General features: G+C 35.0%; 1 protein-coding gene across 1 annotated transcript in view; it reads right to left on the bottom strand.

Annotated features, from left to right (window-relative positions):
- Window positions 1-654: 654 nt before the first annotated feature.
- Window positions 655-6,000, bottom strand: part of RNF217 (ring finger protein 217) — a 69,398-nt gene continuing 64,052 nt past the window's right edge. The window contains exon 7 of the mRNA XM_074896249.1: window positions 655-699. The gene's annotated coding sequence lies outside the window, so the exon portion shown is untranslated. The remainder of the gene's footprint in view (window positions 700-6,000) is intronic.

Genomic DNA, 6,000 nt, shown 5'->3' with positions numbered 1-6,000 from the left:
TAGCATATTTTCTCCTCATTTTGTATTGGGTTATTTTAAGATAAAATTTTAACATTTCATGACAAGGGAAAATTTTGTGTTGCATATTATGATGCTTTTAAAAAATGAAAGCAGTAGCCCAGAGATACCATCACAGGGCAGGGAGTATTTTACATAACAATACTCATCATAATAAACTGGCTTTCTACCTCTGGTTTCATTTTCAATGTTAAAGTAGTGAAAGACTAAAGTGACTGTAATACAGTGTTTGTTAACAGAAAGATTCTGAAGTTTAAAAAATTCAGTGGAATTTTTGTAGGATTACATAAGAATCATTATGTAGGATTACACAAGATATCATAAGAAATATTACAGATTTAAGCAAGACTCCTTGGATCTGGTCAACTATCATTCATGCATACAATTTTTTACAGAAAGAGTTAAACATTCAGACAAGTTTTATTTTTCTTTTTTAAAACTTTATTAGGTAGATGTTACTAGATGACATCGTAAAACCCCTTGTGTGCAAGTGAACAAACTCTACAATATATGTCTTCCCACAATTCATTAAATCCACCCCCCCATTTCTGAATATTGATTCTAAGACAGGTGGAGTGCATTCAAATGCTGCTTTACATTCTTCCATTTCATCATGGGGAAGCACTTTTTCAGTCTGTTGGTAACAGGGGCTTGGGATATCAGTGTAGGTGAAAGGAATGCCTTTAAAGGAAACAAAGTACCGTAAGTTTTGACTTACGAACTTCACTCTCAGTATGGACACCAGATTCATCACAGTCTTTTAAATTAAACTGCCTACCATGATTGTGATTGTATTTAGCAAAGTGAAGCAGTACAGAGACATACCTACTACTGAATACTCGTGAGGTAACATTTTGAAAATAAAACTGTTAAAAAATTCACTTACTTCCAAAAGGTCCTGTCCAGCAGGACAAACATTGGCAGAACACCTTCCCTTGTATCCATGCATGTACATGTGCATATACAACCTGTGTCTGCTATAGCTTTTTGAAGAACAGGATTTTACTTATACATTCATCAGGACAAATTTAAAAGTCAGACATTACTATGGTAGATTCAACAGAAGACTTCAGTGAACCATCTCTAGACCTCCTAAATTAAAAGGCACTCTGAAGAGGGTAGCAAGAAATAATCCTTACAAAACATTGACACAAACTAAAGTAGCCACAAAGGTAACACACTCAACAGTGATTATTGGTGTACATTTAAATACCAACTTGAAGATGGATTATTTGTAAAAATATTGCCCAAGACTACCAGGTATTTGTCAAGTTATTACAGCATGAAGACCATTGTTGCAATACTACGCAACAAAAAAAGAGATAGTTATCAGCTAAATGCAAGAGAAAGGTAATGGAAAAACCTTATCAGCATTTTGGTTGTGTGCCTGCTGGTTGTAAAAGAAAATAATTTCATTTAAGGAAATAACTTTTTAAAATAAACAGTAACTCTTAAGATTGAAGAAGTATTTTGATACATGGTGCCTGCTATTCAATGGTTACAGAATGACTTAGTTAATGCCCCAAAAAGTGGAGATAATACTGAAATAGAAGTTATTAAGAAATCTGTAAGAGTGACAATTCACTTATAATTTTATTGCAGTATGGTTCTAAATCAAATTCCCTATCATCAAAACCTTCAACTATGCAAGTTGAATCCTGATGAAACACTTGTGTGTGATGCTTCCTGAAGAAATAACACTGCAAGTGACAGCTATATTACCAGTTAAGAATTTCAGGGGAAAAAAAAGCTTCTCCTACTGTTCTGAAAAACTTCAAAAGAATAAAAGGTTCCAAAAGATACTCTTCTCATCTTAATTTCTCCCTCTTTTCCTTCCTTCACAAATTCTTAGTGGAGGAAATTGAACACAGTAAAACCATTTTATGATCATGAATTTACAGTAGATAGACCTTCTAAGAATAATTTTTCTTCTCACCCCTCCATTATTAACTCAATTTCCTTCTGATAATTACCTTTTTATAACTTAAATATTTTTAAGGGTAATTTCTACCAGAAGTTCATATAATTCAAGATAACTTTAGAAAAGCAGCTTATTCTTGGCACCTGACTTCCAATAGATGGTCAAAAATGGGAGCAATGTTAGTAAGAAAATACAGGTCCTTTAGAAAATCTAGATCATAAAAGGTAAAATTCTACTGTCTTCTGGGAAGAAGTAATCCCAGAAGGAAAAAACCCTATGGTATCTATTTTGAAACTATCTGAAGATGGTACAATGAATACTACTTTTTCAGATCATACCTCCCACCATGCAACAAGGGCTGGGCAGAGATCCCAGAGCTGTTCCACAAAGCTTGTTTGACGGTTTAGTCCATAAAAATACCCACCCCAGAGGAATTACCAACTTATATTAACAGGATATGTTAGTTCAAGTTGGGTACCTCTGAAATGCTGTTAAACCGCTTTAAGTCCCAACCTAGCTACAATGCACCTCCAAGCACCATGCTCCTCACTATTTCCATCTGCATATTAATAATCGTGCAGATCACGTCCCGTTTGAGCCCTGGAGTTTGAAGGTACATGTAACACAGGTTGTGGTCTAACCTAACTTCAGCTGAATTCTCTTCCCCCAAAAGTTGCATTTCTTTAAGTGAAAGAAAGGTTGAAAACTCCTAGCTGGTTATGCTGGAAGACCAAAGAAGACAACAATATCAGACGCATTTCTGCAGAAGTCTGAACGGAGATGGGGCGGGAGGGTGTGGGGGGCGTGTGTGTGAACAGCAAGTTAAAAAACTCAGAAATGAGATAATCAGAATTAAAATAGTCATGCCAGATTACTTTTATAATTTGTAAAAAGATAAATTCATCACTAACATAACATTTTTCAACTTTCTGAGCAAACCACTATTGGTTCCTTTGGCTTAACATGTCTGTAGGAGTCCATGGAACAGAAATTCCCATATTGCTCTATGGAGGGGAACAAACACCTTTCATTTGTTTCAAGCAATAAGGCACTTACACATTTAAAATTCCTCATTATATTATACAAAATACACTGAACACTGGAATTCAAGCGTTGATTATATGGGTACCAACCTCCAGTTTTTATAACTTCTTAGTCATCAAATAAATATACTACAGAAAGTTCTAAACACGGATGCATCATTTGTATATAGCCCAAACGTGAAATTAGAAATTGCTGTCTTAAAGAATCCATGGTGTTTTGGCCAGCACTCTAGTTGTGCCAGAAGCCTGTACACTAAAAGGGATGTGATCTATCGTCTCGCTACCCCTACCTCCTGCCAGTCAAATGAACCCTATTTTAAATGGAATTCTTCACCTTAAAACATATAAAAGACATGGGGCAGAGGAAGGTTTCTCATTGAATTATCATGGTTCAGCTTGGATAGCCTCTTAAGAGATCACGTTTTCTTTTTCTCAGCACCTATTATTCTCATCTCTACCACAGTCACAAGAATTAACAAATACCTTAAGAAGTTATTTGGACTCAGATGGTTAGTTATGTAACAAAGACAACTGTGCTTTTAATTACATTTTTTTAAAAAATGCAAAATTAAAAGCCCAGAAGAAAAACAGATTTCAGCATTCTGCATTTCAGTAATTTAAATACAACAAAATTAACCTTTTGCTGGTATAGCTCAACAAAGCATTACTGGAACAACTACTTATGAGATCACATTTTCCAGGTCCAATTTAATCTTCAACCATTTTCACAAGTCAGTTTTAAATTGTGAAATTTGGAAGGAAAAGGAGAATATTAGAAATAAGAGTGTATAATAAATGGAAATATGGTAAACATTTTATTGTGAGATGGTAAACACAGTGAAATGTAAGTCTATCCCTGTCCTTGCAATTTCTGGACACGAAGCAGCAGAATGTAAATCGATAGGAAGAACTCTTAAGAGTGCATTTTTTATGCAAAAAGATAGTCCATGACTGAAGACTGAATCCATCTGCTTACCCAGAGCTTGCATAAGGCATGAAAATGTTTCTTGACTACATCAGCACTTTTACAGGACAGGTTTAAAATATCTGAACAGCTTGTTTGGATTCTGTAAGTAGATTTTCCTTCTAAAAATGAGGTAAATGTGGCACCGTATTAGTAACATCATGCTCAGTGACAGCAGGTTAAAATTTCAACAATACTGTTTTCAGTCTGACAAATATTCAACAAGATGAACACTGAATGGGGTTAGCATGCAACTGTGTTTAAGCAGGTATGTGCAAAACCCATGTTTATGCTAAAAAAAAAATCAATTATTTTTAAATAATATTTCTCTTCTGACTTTGAACCATCCAAAACACTTCAGATTAATTTTTCAAGTTTTGACAAGTCAAATAAGCTCCAAAAAGGTATTCTTCTGTACAATAGGCACTGTTTAATAAACTACTTGCTTTTATAGCTACTCTTTTTTTTTTTTTTTAAAAAAAAAATAGATTTAGAGATAAACAGCTGAAATTGTGCTTAGAAATTTATGTATTTATTTTTTACTAGGGACTAAGTAATTAAAGCTTATTACACATTTTTGTCTTTGAAATCAGAGCATGCACTCTAAGACCAGTTTCTATTTCCCTACCTTATGGTACTTCACTGTCAGGCTGAGAAACATCAGTGATTAGTTACCTAACACAAGCACTCCATTCCTTACTGGAGAGAGAATGTAGAGATTATAGATCCTGAGTTCTTACACACAGAAAGATATGGAAGAATCGGAGAGGGAGCTACAGTCCTCTGTAACCGCAACAAGCAGCATTTACTAGTTTTACTAAGAAAAATGTTTGGGGGTGTTGTGTTACAGCTTGAGCAGTACTTAAGTGAAAACACTGCTAGTCCTGCAGTTGAATCAAGGCTCAGCTGGTTTTTCACGTAGCAGTAGCAAGACAAGCCACAAAATACACCAGCAACATAACTTTTAAATGTTGTATGCCCTCTTTTTCAAGTTTATGTGTTAAAGTCTGAAAAATACTGAGCAGCTGTAACTGCAATTCTTACGCTGTGCTAATATGTTAGACTGAAGCAGAATTTTAAAGTATGTTATTTAACACTGTCTATGGATGTTACTTCTAACTTTATTAGTGACTCAAATCATTACGAAGGTCCCTTACACTAAAAGCTAGTATTCCTTCCCCTGACAATTTGCTTTAGTAAGAACATAATTTGGGAATTCTTCTCTACTCCATGCCCTCAGTAAACAGCACCAGCATCACTCTGAAAGTGAAAGGACTGGCTATGTAGTAGTTTGCGCTTCTTCAGAAGTGAACCAGATTTTTAAATTGCTGCACAATCAACGTGATTCCAGATGTTTTTATCAAAGTATTTGCAACCAAATTCCATACTGGCCTGAAAACAGTTATGGCTCCTCTGATTTCATGGGACTATGACTGATGTCAGGAATGGAGCTGACCCACTGCAACTATAAGGCTGCAAAATTAAAGAAAATTAAGAAATAATCTCTCCAATAGTTTCCTCAGATAGGATTCTTTCCATCAGCAAAATCAGAGATCTAACAGAGATTATAAATGTGAGAGTAATTCATGGTTCTTACCCACAGTGTGGACCTACATAATTATTATGCCAAGAAGTATGAATGATGCAGTTTGCTCAAGAAACAAAACACCACAACTAAGTTTTAAAAAAACTAAGAGCCTGCATGGCAAACTATTTGGCCATTGAATATTAAACAGTTTTTCAGATCTAACCGGCAAGAGAAAGCATTCAATCGCTGGAGAATTTGTATCCTCTCATTGAATTACTGCCCTACCTACAAACCATTTAACATGATACAAACTATGGCAGTATTTGAAAGAACAGAAAGCCCCTTGGCTAAAAATAATACCTGATGGTGATCCAAAACACCTTCTAGCTAAATTGGCAATAGTCCCTGCAAATTAATATTTTTAATAAAGTAAACCTTCACGTTGATCACACTTTCAGAATCAGTAAATAGATGTAAATTAAAAAGCCCCGAACATACCAGGAAAAGTTATGAAGTCAGCATTAGT

The sequence above is a fragment of the Athene noctua genome, chromosome 1, assembly GCF_965140245.1.
Source record: "Athene noctua chromosome 1, bAthNoc1.hap1.1, whole genome shotgun sequence".
In the NCBI taxonomy this organism is placed as follows: Eukaryota; Metazoa; Chordata; class Aves; order Strigiformes; family Strigidae; genus Athene; species Athene noctua.
The sequence above is the reverse complement of the archived record's forward strand: the minus strand, read 5'-3'. Positions and strand labels throughout refer to the sequence as shown.